Source organism: Sapajus apella, unplaced genomic scaffold, assembly GCF_009761245.1.
Source record: "Sapajus apella isolate SASKATOON/1434 unplaced genomic scaffold, GSC_monkey_1.0 scaffold7, whole genome shotgun sequence".
NCBI lineage: Eukaryota > Metazoa > Chordata > Mammalia > Primates > Cebidae > Sapajus > Sapajus apella.
This window is the reverse complement of record NW_022436947.1, coordinates 34,903,212-34,918,992: the sequence shown is the minus strand read 5'-3', so window position 1 is coordinate 34,918,992 and position 15,781 is coordinate 34,903,212. Positions and strand designations below refer to the sequence as shown.

Sequence of the window (15,781 nt, the reverse complement as noted above, 5' to 3'; positions counted from 1 at the left end):
ACTGTTTTCCACAGTGGCTGCACCATATGACATTCCCACCAATGGTGCACAAGGGTTTCAATTCTCTATATTCTCACCAACACTTTTTAGTTTCTAGTTTTTTGATAGCCATCCTCGTGGGTGTGAAGTGGTGTCTCATTGTAGTTTATATTTCCCTAATGATTAGTGATTTTGAGATCTTGAAAAGATGTGTGACTATTGGTTATTTCCATATAGTTTAGGAGAAATGTCTATTCAAGTCCTTTGCCCATTTTTTAATTAGTAGTTTTGTTGTTGAGTTTTAGGACTTTATATATTCTGATGTTAATCCCTCTTGAGATACAGGATTTGCAAATATTTTCTCCCATTCTATGAATTGCCAGTTTACTCATAGTGTCTTTTGATATACAATATTTTTAAATTTTCGTGATGTCTAACATGTCTATTTAAAAATCGTTGTTGCCTATGTCTTTGGTGTCATATCCAAAAAAGTCATTGCCAAATCTAATGTTATAAAGCTTTGCCCCATGTTTTCTTCAAACAGTTTTATCATTTTTAGCTCTTGCATGTAAGTCTTTGATACATTTGCAGTTAATTTTTGCATATGTTGTTAGTTAAGGATCCAACTTTGTTATTTTGCAGATTTTCTAGTACTACTTGTTGAAAAGACTGTCTTTTCCCTCACTGAATGGTCTTGCATTCTTATCAAAAATAATTTGACCCTTGTCATCTCACTCTTGAATCACAAGTCCTCTAGCCTCCAGACGCTACTTCCCATTCAGTCTATGTATTGTGGTTACAGCCCTTATTTTGAAATAAACTTGATCATATCTCTTTCCTGCTTAAAAATGTCTTCAGTGGTTTTCCTGTCACCTTCAGAATAAAATGAAACCCTTCAACTTGGGATACCTGCCCCTTCCTAGGGTTACCTCACTTCTCACACTCCCCTGCTTCATCTTTCATGCTTCAGACTCTGGTGGTCCATCTTCTGGTTGATTATAATGCACTTTTATGCTTTTGAACATGTTACTCCCGCTGCCAGAAATATCTGCCTCCGACTTAACTCCCATTCACCTAACTCGCATTCACCTAAGTCCCATTCACCTAATTGCTGCTCTACTCTGTATGTCTCCTCTGTCTGCCACAACCTGCTTCCCACTGTGAGAAACATACCCTTCTTTGAATGCCTTTATTTCTTTCATAGAGCACGATTGCTCTGTGTTGGAATTATAGATTTATCTGCTTATCTTCTCTCTAGATTGTGAGATCCATGAGAGCCCAGAACATATTTTAGGATCCCTAGTGCTTAGCACAGAGCTTGGCGTGTAGGGGTGAGCAAAAAAAGAGATATTGAATCCAGTTGTCCATCCAGTCATTCGTTCAATATGAATGAGAGAACAGCTCTTTTTAGGAGGGATGGCCTTTTCTTAAAAGACCTCTATCTTGAGGCATTATTTTCCCCCAACCAAGGCCCAGTTTATTAGGTCCTGATACTTAATGATGATAAAAGGGCATTATTATTGGAAGGTCAGGTATGTCAGAGGCACAATAATAGTTCAGATCTCCTAGTTCACAGTGAACTGAAGCTTTTTTTGCCTGGAATCTATTGGCGTCTTTGATGAGGGTAAGAAGCAGCCTGGGACTATGGCTGTGACATGATAGCAATCTTGGTGGCTGAGAGGAAGGGGTTATGAAGAAGGGGGTGGATTTGGGGGATGAAGAGGAACTGTGGCTCTAGTCCACCAGAATGAATGACCTAGGCAATGGAAAATAAGACTGGGAAATGTTTTCTATCTTCTTAGACTTTGGGATATATGGATGAATGAAGTGAAATGAGGATTTTGGTGAGTATCTCTACTAGGTTCTTGACAGGCAGGGGTTCTCCAGGGATTCAACTGAACCTTATAGGTAGATGTGATCTGGTGAAAGATAAGGCATAAATTGGCCTGTCAACAGGACAATCGTACTGGTAGTTATTGCTACCATGGTGGCTTTAAGAGATTTTGGGGGCTGGCAAGAAGTAGGGTAAATGTAGCAGAACAGATGGATGTTATAAAGAAAATATAGCTGTAAGGAGCAATGAGCGCTTAGTGATGGTGGCAGTAGAGCATAAAAGACAGATTATCTTTAACTTTGGCTTTGTAAAAATTGGGGTATAAACTGGGGCTACAGTGCAGAAGCAATCTGATTAGGAGGATTCATAAAAATGAAATGCATTTCATACGCGCATCTAGGCAGCTGCAGTCAACTGTAGGTTTCTTGTTGGTCTGATAGAAAATGAGCTCTGTTAGTGAACGCCTTAGCCAATATGATGAATAGTAGTGAACGGCTGTACCTTGGGAGGCTCAGGATAATAACATCAGAGTCACTGGCCATGTGGCAGAGACTGAATGACGAGTTGACCCAGGGACACTCCTTGAATATGTCCCCATTTTTTTGGTCAGCATATCCTTCTAACCTAGAAGATCCAATTTACAAAATGTAACGGTGGAAATAAATGAAGAAGTAAGGCACTATTACCGTATCTGGGTGTTAGGGGTTAGATAGAACCCCTAACTTTGCCCTGTGGTTGACACAGAGGCCAAGCCAAGACTATAGTCTGTGCCTTTTCCTGCTGCTTTCTGCTGAGAGATGCAAAGGACAGCAAGGCTGAGTTGTGGTAAATTCTTGAGCATTCTTGCCCATTGATCCTGCCGCCTTGAGCAGAGCCAGGTAGCCAGTCCTGTGGGCTAGAATATAAACCTTGTGGTTTTGGACACTCAGGGTGATGTGTGTGTTGATGCTCAATGAGTAGGCTTGGTGCTCAGTTGAGCTCCCAGAACTTTGGAAACACTTGAGTTTGTAGTGACTCGCGCATAGCAGGATGGAGTGCTTGATTCTGCATCCCTCTAGACAGGATCAGCAGGATCAAAACATGACCTTCAGGGCCAAGCCAAACTCTCTTTTTCCCAAAGGGTTTAAATCTGCCTTATTTAATATGGTAGCCAGTAGTCATATGTGACTGTTTGTATTAAATTTAAGTTACTTGATCAAAATAAAAAATTTAGTTACCTAGTCACACTAGCTACATTTTACATGCTCGGTAGCCACATAAAGTCTAGTGGCTGCTGTATTGAACAGTGCGGATTATGGAACATTTTGATCACTGAAAAAGTCTCTATTGTACAGCACTGGTCCAGATCTCTTTGTAGGAGAAGAATTGGCACCTTGGGCTGCCTAATCTTCAAGGGGCATATCGCGGGGCATGGTGTTCATCCATCTGGATATCATGTTTGAAGATGACATGGCCCAGAAATTTGACTTCCACCAGTAAAAATGTACTTCAATGCTTTTGTATTTAACCTGTAAATCCAGAAGCGTGTCAGGGTCTTCTGGATGGAGCCCTGTGAAATTAGCATGCACTTCAAACCCTCTTCCCTAAAAGATCATGTTCTACCCGTGGCCTGCATGGCAGACCTAGCTCATAGTGTAGGCTTCAGCAAATACTCTTTGACAAATAATTGGTTTTGTGCTGCTGATAAGCCTAATAAGTGAAAGATGGAACTTTCTCTTTAAAAATTGAGATATCTGATACCAGTCTCATGAACTCTAATTCACAAGCTCTGGCATTATGAGAGGAACTTAAAATATGAATGGCGTTAAGACTATCCTTACTTCTGCAGTAGGCAGATGACCTCCCCAAGTTATCAACTTCCTAATCCCCAGAATTTGGGAATATGACAAAAGGGACTTTGCAGATGTGATTAAGTGGAGGATTTTGAGATGGGGAGATTATCCTGGATAACTCCAGTGGGATCCATGTCATCATACAAGTCCTTAAAAGTGGAGAACTTTTCCCATTTGTGGTCACAGAGAAGAATGCAACCAATGTAAGAAGGGTCAGAGAGATTCAACATTGTTGGCTTTGAAGATAGAGGAAAGGGCCACAAGCCAAAGAATGCAGGCAGGCTCTAGAAGCTGGAGAAGAGAAGGAAGCGTATTCTTCACAGAGCTATCAAAATGAATATATCCCTGTCTACACCTTGATTTTAACCTGGTGAGACCTGTATTGGGCTTCTGACCAACCTACAGAACTCTAAGATAATAACTATATGTTGTTGAACCTAAGGCTGTAGGAATTATAACAATAGCAATAGGAAATGAATACACCTTTTATAGAGTGGAGGATGACTAATTTATTTTAAAAAATACAACTGTCACAAGGATGAAATATTTATAATCACAAATTAGTGCATTCTTAACTGTGGATAATTATGTATGAAGCCAAATTGTAATAAAACTTATTTGCCAAACATACAAACCTTGGTTCATGACTAGGCTGAGCCCATAGGGTTATTCTATCTGCTTCTACTTGTTGTGTATCTGGGAAGTGTAAGGCCTTTCCCGGTGAATCCAGTAGAGAACGTGCTACGAACGGGCAGCAGTCATGTACAACTGTATCACTGAAAGTCTTCCAGCCATTTCATAGCTTCACCTCTCTGGTTTTATTTTCTCAGAGAGGACTGAAGGAGATGAATGGATAATAAACTATTGCCAAAAACTTGGTCTTGATGAACTCTTTGATGGGGGTGGCTGATGGGTGGGGATCATGGGATCCGTAGCCCAGCGTCAGCTCAGAGGTATAATTGTGTGACTGGTGGACATGCTCGTCAGGGAGAAGGAAATCAGGATCACAGCTTTTGAGGACCGAACGCGTTCTCCACTCTCAAATAAATCATCAATGGCGTTGACATTCATGGTGTAGGCCTTGGCTCAGCTGAGAATGCCTTGACCGTCCCCAAGTTCTCCAAGGCCCCTGAATAGACTGTCACTAGGACTTGGGGACATGGAGCTCAGTTAATGGCCCCTTATCTTACTATGCCATAGCACCCACCTGACTTCTGAAAGGCATTGCTTCTCTTTCATAGAAGATGTAACAGCTGACACGAAGGTCCCTGGAGTTCTGTCCAGCAATTCTCACTCCCACTGGCTAGCTGATCAGTTTTCCCTGAGAAGACATGATTTCCTCCAGCAGCAGCAGCGAGTCATGGGTTTTTCCATTTCATGGCTCAAACTATTGTGACTTATGGTTATACTAGGACAGGGCCCTGGCTCATTCTTCTGGGCTGGGCTGAATGAGGCAGGGCTGGGTATATAGGGATGAGTAGGGGTAGAATCAAAGCTGGCGGTATGCATAGTGCTGGTTAGGAGGATAAATAGCTAGAATAAGGTTGGCAAAACCTAGGTGAGCAGGGATAGGGATTAAGACTGAGGACTGGGCTGAGGGTAGGTCAGGGGTTCTGGCAGCAACATAGCTGGAATGAACGAAGAAGCATGCAAACAAAACCAGCCTAAGAGGAGCCTAGATCAATCTTGTCCAACCCATGGCCTGCAGGCTCCATGTAGCCCAGACTGGCTTTGAATGTGGCCCAGCACAAATTTGTAAACTTTCTTAAAACATTAGAGAATTTTTGGTGGTTTCTTTTTAGCTCATAACTATTGTTAGTATGTTTTTTATCATTGTTGTTTTGTGTTTTTTTGGTGTTTTGTTTTTTTTTGTTCCAGATGGAGTCTTGCTCTGTCACCCAGGCTGGAGTGTGGTGGCACAATCTTGGCTCACTACAACCTCTGCCTTCCAGGTTCAAGTGATTCTCCTGCGCCAGCCTGCTGAGTAGCTGGGATTATAGGTGCTTGTCACCACGCCCAGCTAATTTTTGTATTTTTAGTAGAGATGGGATTTCACTATGTTGGCCAGGTGTGTCTCACCTCAAGTGATCTGCCTGCCTTGGCCTCCAAAAGTGCTGGGATTACAGGCATGAGCCACCATGCCCAGCAGTGTTAGTGTATTTTATGTATGGCCCAAGACAATTCTTCTTCTTCCAGTGTGGCCTGGGGAAGCCAAAAGATTGGACACCTATGGCCTAGATGGACCTGAAGCCAGGTAAGTACATAGCAGGTAAGCTGAGTTCCAAATGGGAGGCAGTGGGAATGAGTTTTTCATTCACTTATTATTATTGATATTGATATTATTATTGAATTTAAATCCTGTACTCCCAGTTACTACCAGCGTGATTTGAGGCAATTTACTTAAACCTGCCCCAGTTAATTCATCTCTAAAATTAAAATAATAATATGTATCCTGCAGGTGATGGTAAGAATTAGAAATAAGGCATCAACATGCCTCACACATTGCTTCTCTAACTGGATTCACAAATGTACTCTCGGGAGTCCAAAAGTTCTCCACAAAAATTTTATCTTAAGTTCTTAACCTTTTTTTACATGTACTTTATTTTTAGGAGCAGTTTTAGGTTCATATCATATTTAAGAAGATAGCACAAAGAACTCTCTCTACTGGTAGTTTATAATCTACCCCCATTGCTCCATCTGGATATCATTCCCCATCATTGACTTCTTGCACCAAAGTGGTACGTTTGTTTCAATTGATGAGGCACAATTGACACATCATTGTCTCCCAGAGTTCATAGTTTACATTAGATTTACTCCTGATGTTGTAGAGTTATAATTTGCCATGGGTTTTTAACAAATACAGCATGACATGTATCCACCATTATTGTATCATACCGAATATAGGCATATCTCAGAGATATCGTGGCTTGATTCCAGGCCATCACAATAAAGCAAATACTGCAATAATGCGAGTCATATGAATTTTTCATTCCCCAGTGCATATAAAAGTTACATTAACACCATAGTATATTAAGTGTGCAATGGCATTATGTCTAAAAAACAGTATACACACCTTAACAAATATTTATTTGCTAATGATTAAAATGCTAATGATTACCTAAGCCGTCAGCTAACTGTAAACATGTTACTGGTGGATGGTCTTGCCTCAGTGTTGATGGCTGCTGACTGATCAGGGTGGTTGTTGCTGAAGATGGTAGGTGGCTGTGGAAATTTCTTAAAATAAAACAAAAATGAAGTCTGCCACATCGATTGACTTTTCCTTTCAGGAAAGAGTTTTCTGGAGCAGGCAATACTGTTTGATGGCATCTTACCCACAGTAGAATTTCTTTCAAAATTGGAGTCAAGCCTCCCAAACCCTGCCACTGTTTCATCAGCTAAGTTTACGTAATGTTCTAAGTCCTTTGCTGTCATTTCAACAGTGTTCACAGTATCTTCACCAGGAGTAGATTCCATCTCAAGAAAGCACCTTTTTTATTCATAAGAAACAACTCCTCATCTGTTCAAGTTTTATTATGAAATAGCAGCAATTCAGTCCCATCTTCAGGTTCCACTTCCAATTCTAGTTCTCTATTTCTATTACATTTGCAATTGCTTCCTCCACTGAAGTCTTGAATCCTTCAAAATCATTCATAAGGATTAGAATCTACTTCTTACAAACTTCTGTTTGTGTTGATATTTTGACCTCCTCCCATGAATCACGAATGTTCTTAATCACATCTAGAAGAAGAATTGTCTCCAGAAGATGTTCAATTTATCTTGCCTAGATCTACTAGAGGAATCACTGTCCATGACAGCTATAGCTTTATGAAATGTATTATATTTCTTAAATAGTAAAACTTGAAAGTTGAAATTATTTTTTGGTCCATGAGCTGCATAATGAATGTTGGGTTAGCAAGTATGAAAATATCATTAATCTCCTTATACATCTCCATCAGAGCTCTTATGTAACCAGTGCATTTTCAATGAACAGTAATATTTTGAAAGGAATCTTTTTTTTTTCTGAGCAGGTCTCAACACTGGACTTAAAATATTCAGTAAAACCATGCTGTAAACAGATGTGCTGTCATTTAGGCTTTGCTATTCCATTTAGAGAGCACAAAGCAGATTTAGCTTAATTCTGAAGATCCCTAGGATTTTTAAAATAAAAAATGAACATTGGCTTCAACTTAAAGTCACCAACTGCCTTAGCCCCTAAGAAGAGAGTCAGTCTGTCCTTTGAAGTCTGAAGCCAGGTATTGACTTCTCCTCTCTAGCTATACAAGTTCTAGGTGGTATCTAGATAGCATCTTCTTCCAATAGAAGGCTGTTTTGTCTCCATTGAAAATCCATTGTTTAATGTAGCCGCCTTCATCAATGATCTGGATCTTGCACTTTTATGTGCAAGAAGATTTCGTTTATGTTAAGGAGATGACTTCTTTCCTTAAACCTCATGCGGCTTTAAACTTTTCTTCTGCAGCTTCCTCACCTCTCTCAGTTGTCATCGTACTGAAGAGACTTGCTCTGAATTAGGCTTTGGGCTTAAGATAATGTCGTGGCTTGTTTGGTCTTCTGTTTAGACCACTAAAACTTCCTTTATGTAAACAACAAGGCTGTTTCACTTTCTTATGATTTGTGTGGTTACTGAAGTAGCACTTTTAATTTCCTTTAAGAACTTTCCTTTTACATTCACAACTTGGCTAACTGGAGCAAGAGGCCATGCTTTTGGCCTCTTTCAGCTTTGGGCATGCCTTCCTTACTAAGCTTAGTCATTCCTAGCTTTTGATTGAAAGTGAGAGATGTGTGATTCTTCCTTTCACTTGAACAGTTAGAGGCCATTATAAGGTTATTAATTGGTGTAATTTCAGTATTTTTGTGTCTCAGGGCACGGGGAGGCCTGAGGAGAGAGAAAGAGATGAGAAAATGGCTGGTTTCTGGAGCAGGAAGAACACACACACATTTATTGATTAGGTTTGCCATGTTGTATGGGTGCAGTTTGAGCCACCGCCAAACAATTAACAAAAGTAACATTAAAGACCACTGATTACAGATCACCATAACAGATATAATAATGAAATAGTTTGAAATATTGCAAGAATTACAAAAATGTGAGCCAGAGACATGAAGTGAGCACATGTTGTTGGAAAAATCACACTGATAGATCTTGCACAACACAAGATTGCCACAAACCTTCACTTAAAAAAAAATTGTAATATCTGCAAAGGGAAATAAAGCGGCATGCAGTAAAACAAGGTGTAGCTGTAGTTGTGCTGCTGCAAAAATCTCTGTGCTGTCTGTTCATCCTTTCCTCCTCCTAACACCTAAAAACCACTCATCTTTTTACTGGCTCCATAGTTTTGCCTTTTCCAGAATGCCAGACAGTTGGGATAATACAGACAGTATGTAGCCTTTCAGCTTGGCGTCTTTCACTTAGTATGCATTTAAGCTTCTTTCATGTCTTTTCATGGCTTGGCAACTCATTTCTTTCTAGCACTCACTGATATTCTATTGTATGGATGTACCATAGTTTTTAAAATCCATTTACCATTTACTCTTAACTTTTAATTCAGTGATTTTCAAACTGGGGTCTTTGGAGATCTGGGCTGAATGTGTATTATTGAGGACTCAAGAATTTTAGAATTTGAGCGATAACTAGCCAAGCATATAGTGCTCAATAAATGTAATAATTAGTGACAGAATTACAACTAATGTGAAAGAAGCTAAGTGTTGTGAAGTAGGGCTGGGTGGTGCCTGTGTTCACAAGCTTTATCCCAGAGAGGAGAGGCATCTCAATGGGATTTGCAGTCAAAGCTGTTTATTTGCAGCTAGAGAGGGTTTGAACTTCCTGGACCGCTTGCCTGGGGGTGCCCAGGCTTCAAGGGCCACATTCCTGGGGCAGATGCTGGGCACTGCTGTGGCCTGACAGTTTCTGACAGCCTCACTTTTAAAACAGAACATTTTCTCACCTTGAGTTTTCTGGCACTGTTCCCTTCCTCCGTGATTTTCAGAGATTACAGTGTGATTCCTCAATTACCTCTGAAAGGTCTTCCTGTTCCCTGGGCTGTAATTCCTGGAGCCTGGAGACCTGAACTCATCTGGGCTGCTCCAGGTTCCCTAAATCTCTGTCCATCCATCTTTAGCTTCTGTTCCCTCTTAACCATCTGTGTTCTGCTCCACTAATATTGAAGATTTTGCTTCCAGATGGCAAGGCCAGAGTAAAATTGCAGCTGGGCAGTGGCATCATCTGTTCCACCCTCTGCTGCAGGCCATTGCCTTCCTTTGTTCATCTTCTTACCTGAAACATAATTTTACAGGGTCCATGTTTTGCCATCTGAGCATTGCACAGGCCTGAGTTCAGAGCTGTGAACATGACCCAGCCTCTCCAGTGCTGTCCTTCGTCTGTGCTCCTCTCTACCCGCATAATGAAATGCTCTCTGCACTGGCACACAGCTCGGGGGTTGAAGTACCTCCTCCCTTGGGTTCATTTGGATTATGCCTTATTGTATTTTCAGAATTTCATTTTTTTTTTAGAGTCCTCTACTTCTTCAGTCATATTTTGTTTTAAGGTGGGGGTTCTCAACCCTGGCTGCAAATTAAAATGATTGGAGAAATCAAACCTCTGGGCTATGATTTTCCAGTTAATCATAAACATCTCTCATGTTTAGGTTCTTCACATAATCATAAAAGAAAAAGGTATTAAAATCGACTTCATCAAAATTTAACATTCCTGTTCATCAAAACTACTGTTAAGAAAAAGAAACAAAACACAGACTGGCAGAAAATATTTGCTATGCATATATCTGACAAAGGACTTACAACCAGTATATATTAGCAATTGCTGCAATTCAGTAATAAAAAGATGATAGCTCAATTAAGAAATTGATCAAAAATCTTGAACAGGCACTTCACAAAGGAAAATTTGTAAATGATCAGTAATCACATTAAAAGCCATTTAACTTCATTAGTCATAAGGGAAGTGCAAATTAAAACCAAAATAAGATACCTACTCACATGGCTAAAATTTAAAAATGACAACACCAATTGTTGACAAGGATGCAGACCAACTGGAATTCTCATTCGTTTCTGGTAGGAGTAGAAAGTGGCACAACCACTTTGGATATTGGTCTGCAGTTTCTCAAAAAGTGAAACATACACCTAACCAATGACCAAAAACACTACTTCTAGATGTCTAACTAAGATAAATGAAAATAGATGCAAACTAGAAAACTTTAAAGCTTTGTTAATAATGGCCCAAACTGGAAACCATCCAAATGTTCCTCAACTAGAAAATTAACAAGTTGTGGTGTATCTCTACCATAAAATAGACTCAGTAATAGAGAAGGAGCAAACTACTGCTTCCCATGACTACACAGATGAACCTGGAAAACATGATACTGTGTGGAAGAGATCACACACAAAAAGGTACCTACTACATAATTCCATTTATATAAAGTTCTAGAATAAGCACACTAAAATACAGAGAACCAGAGCAGAGGTTGCCTCTAAGACAGGGCATCTATGAGTGTCTGGAAACTGCCAGAGAGAACTTTCTGGAATGATGTGTCTGATGTCTTGATAATGGTGGGTGTTACAAACATATGCGTTTATCAAAACTCATTTTCCAATGGGGTCTTAAATGTTGTATATTTAATACCTACACATGCAATTTACAAATTATATATCATAAGGAGAACGAAAGTTTAAAAATGCTTCCTAGATGATTTTGCTGCACAGTAAGAGTCGATTCAGTGCTACGCTGGCTCAGTTCATAAAATGTCTCTGTCTTTTCCCTTCAGTTTGAAACCTTCTTTCCTAACATCCACGCCCCTTTGTCTGCCAGCACCATTTTCCTATATCTTGTAATTAGGAACTCAATAATACCATGAACACTCACCAAATATGTCTTTTTTTCAACACACCAACCTTCCCTTCCTGTTGGACAAAATGAAGTCTAAAACACCAGGTCTCCTTTCTGAGCAAGAGAGTTATCAGTTGGATAATGGGAAAAATGATTGCCATTCCAGATGGATAACTGGAAGAATGACTTCTTGTAGGAGAATGAAATGTGTAGTAGCTGTCAAGGAGGTGATGCCCTTTGGCCCTGCTCTCTTATCCATGTGCAGAGGTAGATGTTTTCATATTATATTTTGGGAAAGCATTTTTGATTCACTTCATCAGATGAGCATCTTTTTGCTCCTAGCCTTACTGATTTTGATGTAATTGAATAAGTTCTTAAAGTGAAGTTTTATGTTTCTTTTTGTTAGATGCACTTCTTTTGAATAAAACATGCTTTTAAAAATTACTATTTCCATTCTAATTTCTGTCTTTCCAAAACCCAAGGATATCTGGGAGAATTCTTTTTTTTTTACCGTGATGTGTTTATATGTTTGGACTACTTATTACCCATCTTCTTCAGATTTTCTTATCTGCAGGAGATACCAAGACCTAATTTAGCTTATTTTCTGAAAAGCCAGTCTCAAATACCTGTGAGCAATATAGAAGAAACAGATCACCTACTCAGCAGGTTTAACTGTCTAAGACTCAACTAATAACTGAAAAGCCACAAAGAGACCCTGAAGACACAAAATAGATGTCATAAAATTCACACACTTTCCTCAGAGGCCAGCCACTTGGAGCCTCACTCACAGTCAATTTCCACTCACCTGGGACACAGGTGTAACATCTTCACAGCTTGGTTAGAAGCACCAAGTTAGAAGACAGAACAAAGATGGCCCTTGCAGTCGGGTGTATCGCTAGCTAGAGAAGAGACAGTCCTTTCCACCTTCACTTTATCCTATTAAAATCAAAACGAGCCTGGGCGCGGGCTCATTCCTGTAATCCTACTGCTTTGGGAGGTTGAGGGAGGATTTCTTGAACCTAGGAGTTCAAGACCAGCCTGGACAACATGGTGAAACCACATCTCTACAAAAAATACAAAAGTTTGCCTGGTATGGTAGCACACGTCTGTAGTCCCAGCTACTAGGGAGGCTGAGGAGGGAAGATCACTTGAGCCTAGGAGTTCAAGGCTGAGTTAGCTATGATGGTGCCACTGTACTCCATCTTGGGCAACAGAGTGACACCCTGTCTCAAAAAGAAAAAAGAAAAACATAAATAGATCTAGCAGCTATTTTTTTCAGGAACATCCATGTAAAATCATTCTCAAGAAGCTCTAGAGGCATGACCACATTTGAGGTCAATGCAAAACAGTCATTGATGGTAATGCCTTTAAGCTATCAAGGAAAGGCTAAATGTTCCGTGCAGTACTCTTTTAAAAAGGCAGAGAGGTATGTAATATGGTTTAGAAAGGTCTCTATCAAATTGGGTGGAAATAAAAGTTTTGACCGTTTAAGTGAGTAAGGTGCAGTATCTTAAACCTTCACTGTCCTGGCATAGTGCCCTTGTGAACAGTTCCGGGGTAATGACAATCATGGAAACAGAACCAGACCCTCTCTGCTATCCTCCATAACCCACCCATGCCCCCTTTCTGGATGGGGCAGTGCCCTCCGGTAACTGCAGCCATTCCTGCGTGGGTCTCAGCTCCAGTCTGCCACTCTGTGTTCATGCAGCATCTGCTACCTTTCTTCCTTGAAGACTCTGCCACCTGCCACCTCATCTCCTCCTTGGACCTCCAAATCCAACAGACTCTGGTTATCTCCGGGTGGACTCTTCACTCTTCGAATCCATTGGAGGCTCATCTCTTAATCCCATGAATCTGAAATAAAAAGCAGCAATGCATCGAGAAGAAGTTCTACAGATGAAATGTTAATGGCACTTGGAATTTGTTTGAAAATAAGCCAGCAGGAGTCAGGGTAGGAAAGACATGGGCAAAACAAGATGGCTATTGACAACCGTTCGGGGTTGGGTGATGGTGTCATGGGGCATGCTGCCTCTCTTTGCATATATTTTTAAACATATCCATTTAAATAGGAGGTTGGCCACAGCGGGTTACACCTATAATCCTAGCACTCTGAGAAGCCAAGGTGGGAGGATCATTTGAGGCCAGGAGTTTGTGACCAGCCTGAGTAACATAACAAGATCCCATCTCTACAAAAAAAATATTAAAAATTAGCTGAGCATGGTGGTGGACACCTGTAGTCCCAGCTACTTGGGAGGCTGAGAAAGAAGGGTCATTTGAGCCCAGGAGGTTGAGGCTACAGGGAGCCATGTCTTGCCAGTGCACTCCAGCCTGGGTAACAGAGTGAGACTCTATCTCTAAAACAATGAAAATTAAAAAAAAATTTTTTTAATTTAAAAAAGTTACAAAGAAGACATACTGCATAATCAGGCTCTCATATCTTCATGGGTTTCTAAACAGAGAGTGTACCTTCACTTTACCATTAGCCTAGGATCACTCAAAACACCTGGAAGTTATTATTTTTAACAATGTCTCACAAGTATGCCTGCCTCTCGCCGTTCAATATACATTATGGTGCAGATTATTCAGAGCAGCGGTAAGGCATCAACATAAGTGCAACCCCATGGAGTCAGGGACAGAGGTTGAGATGAAGCCGTTCTTTACCTTTGAAGACTTCCGGCAACCAGGCCCACAGACACAGTTCAGCTCTGCAATCTGGATGTCAGAGAAGTGAGAGGTGGTTTGAACCCACGTGAACTACACATTTTGGGACTTATCTTCAGTAACTTGGCTCTCTTTGATGAAAAATTACTTCCCTTCTCCATGGACTCAGCTTGTCTTCTCTCCCCTTCCCTTTCCTCCTTCCTCTCTTCCTCTTATTTCCCTTCATCTCTTCCTCCTTCCTTTCTTCCTTCCTCCTTTTAAATAACTACCACCACCAACACTACAAAAACCTATAGCTTATGTCAGATCTTCTAAAGAGTTATAAAGATTAAGATACAAGTGTGAAATAAAGAAATTTAAATTAATTAGAATGATTTTGATCATCGTAATTAAAACAATTTTTCTTTATTGTGGACACTTTCAAACATATAAACATCTGACTTTGTACCAATGAACCCCTTGTAGCAATGACTCAACTTGAGTTGGCCAATGTCTATTTCATCATTTCATCTGTTTCCCCCAATCATGCCCACCCTCCTCCTCACCCCACCCCAGATTACTTCAGAACAAATCCAAGGCATCATATTGTTTCATCTGTAAATAATTCAGCAGTCCCCTCCCCTCCTCTCCCCTCCCATCCCCTCCCCTCTCTTCCCCTCTCTTCTCCTCCCCTCCCCTCTCCTCTCCTCTCCTCCTTTCAAGAGAGTCTTGCTCTGTCACCCAGGCTGGAGTGCAGTGGTGCAATCTCGGCTCACTGCAACCTCCACCAGCTGGCTTCAAGTGATTCTCCTGCTCCAGCCTCCTAAGTAGCTGAGATTATGGGTGCATGCCACCACTCCTGGCTAATTTTTGTATTTTTAGTAAAGACAGGGTTTCACAATGTTGGTCAGGCTGGTCTCAAATTCCTGACCTCATGATCCACCCGTCTTGGCCTCCTAAAGTGCTGGGATTACAGGCATGAGCCACCATGCCAGGTCAATTCAGCAGTATTTCTAAGAGATAAAGTCTCTCTTTTTTTTAAACACAATCACAATACCATTGCATCTAAAAAACAACAATTCATTAATGTTATAAAATATTCAGTCAGTTCTCAAATTTCCCTGATTATCTCCTTTTTATTCTTGGTTTGTTCAAATGAGGACCCAAATAAGATGCACGCATGGCATTCCGTTGAAATAGCTCTTGTTGTTTGTAATCCATAGGCTTTCTTGCCCTCTTTTGTTTTCCTGCCGTCATTGGAAAAACTGAGATATTTGTTTTGCAGAATTTTTACCGTTCTGCATTTTGCTGTTTCCATCGTCATGGTATTGTTTAACATGTTCTTGTAATTCCTGTAATTGCCTATAATTCCTATAATTACCTGTGATTCCTATCAACTGATAGTTATACCTAGAGTCTTGTCATTAGTAGTAGTAATATCAAAAGCTCCACTTCTGAGACTGGCAGTCTCTACATCTGACATCTTACCACAGTGAGTAAGGCAGCATCCCAAACTCTTCTGAGTCAATAAGAAAGGGATAACTCTTGCAGTAATGCCAAGTTCAGTTTCTGTTCACTTTGCAAAAAATGTGTGCCCATTACTGGACCCATGACCATTAACTAGAATGTGCTGGGCCTCCT

The 15,781-nt window shown here is 40.5% G+C and overlaps 1 long non-coding RNA gene across 1 annotated transcript; it reads left to right on the top strand.

The window, feature by feature from the left end:
* The first annotated feature begins 5,802 nt into the window (after positions 1-5,802).
* LOC116550342 lies at positions 5,803-12,070 on the top strand. The gene is made up of 3 exons (XR_004268345.1): positions 5,803-7,332; positions 7,870-7,872; positions 12,059-12,070. It is a non-coding gene; the product is annotated as an uncharacterized LOC116550342 (long non-coding RNA).
* Positions 12,071-15,781: the final 3,711 nt, after the last annotated feature.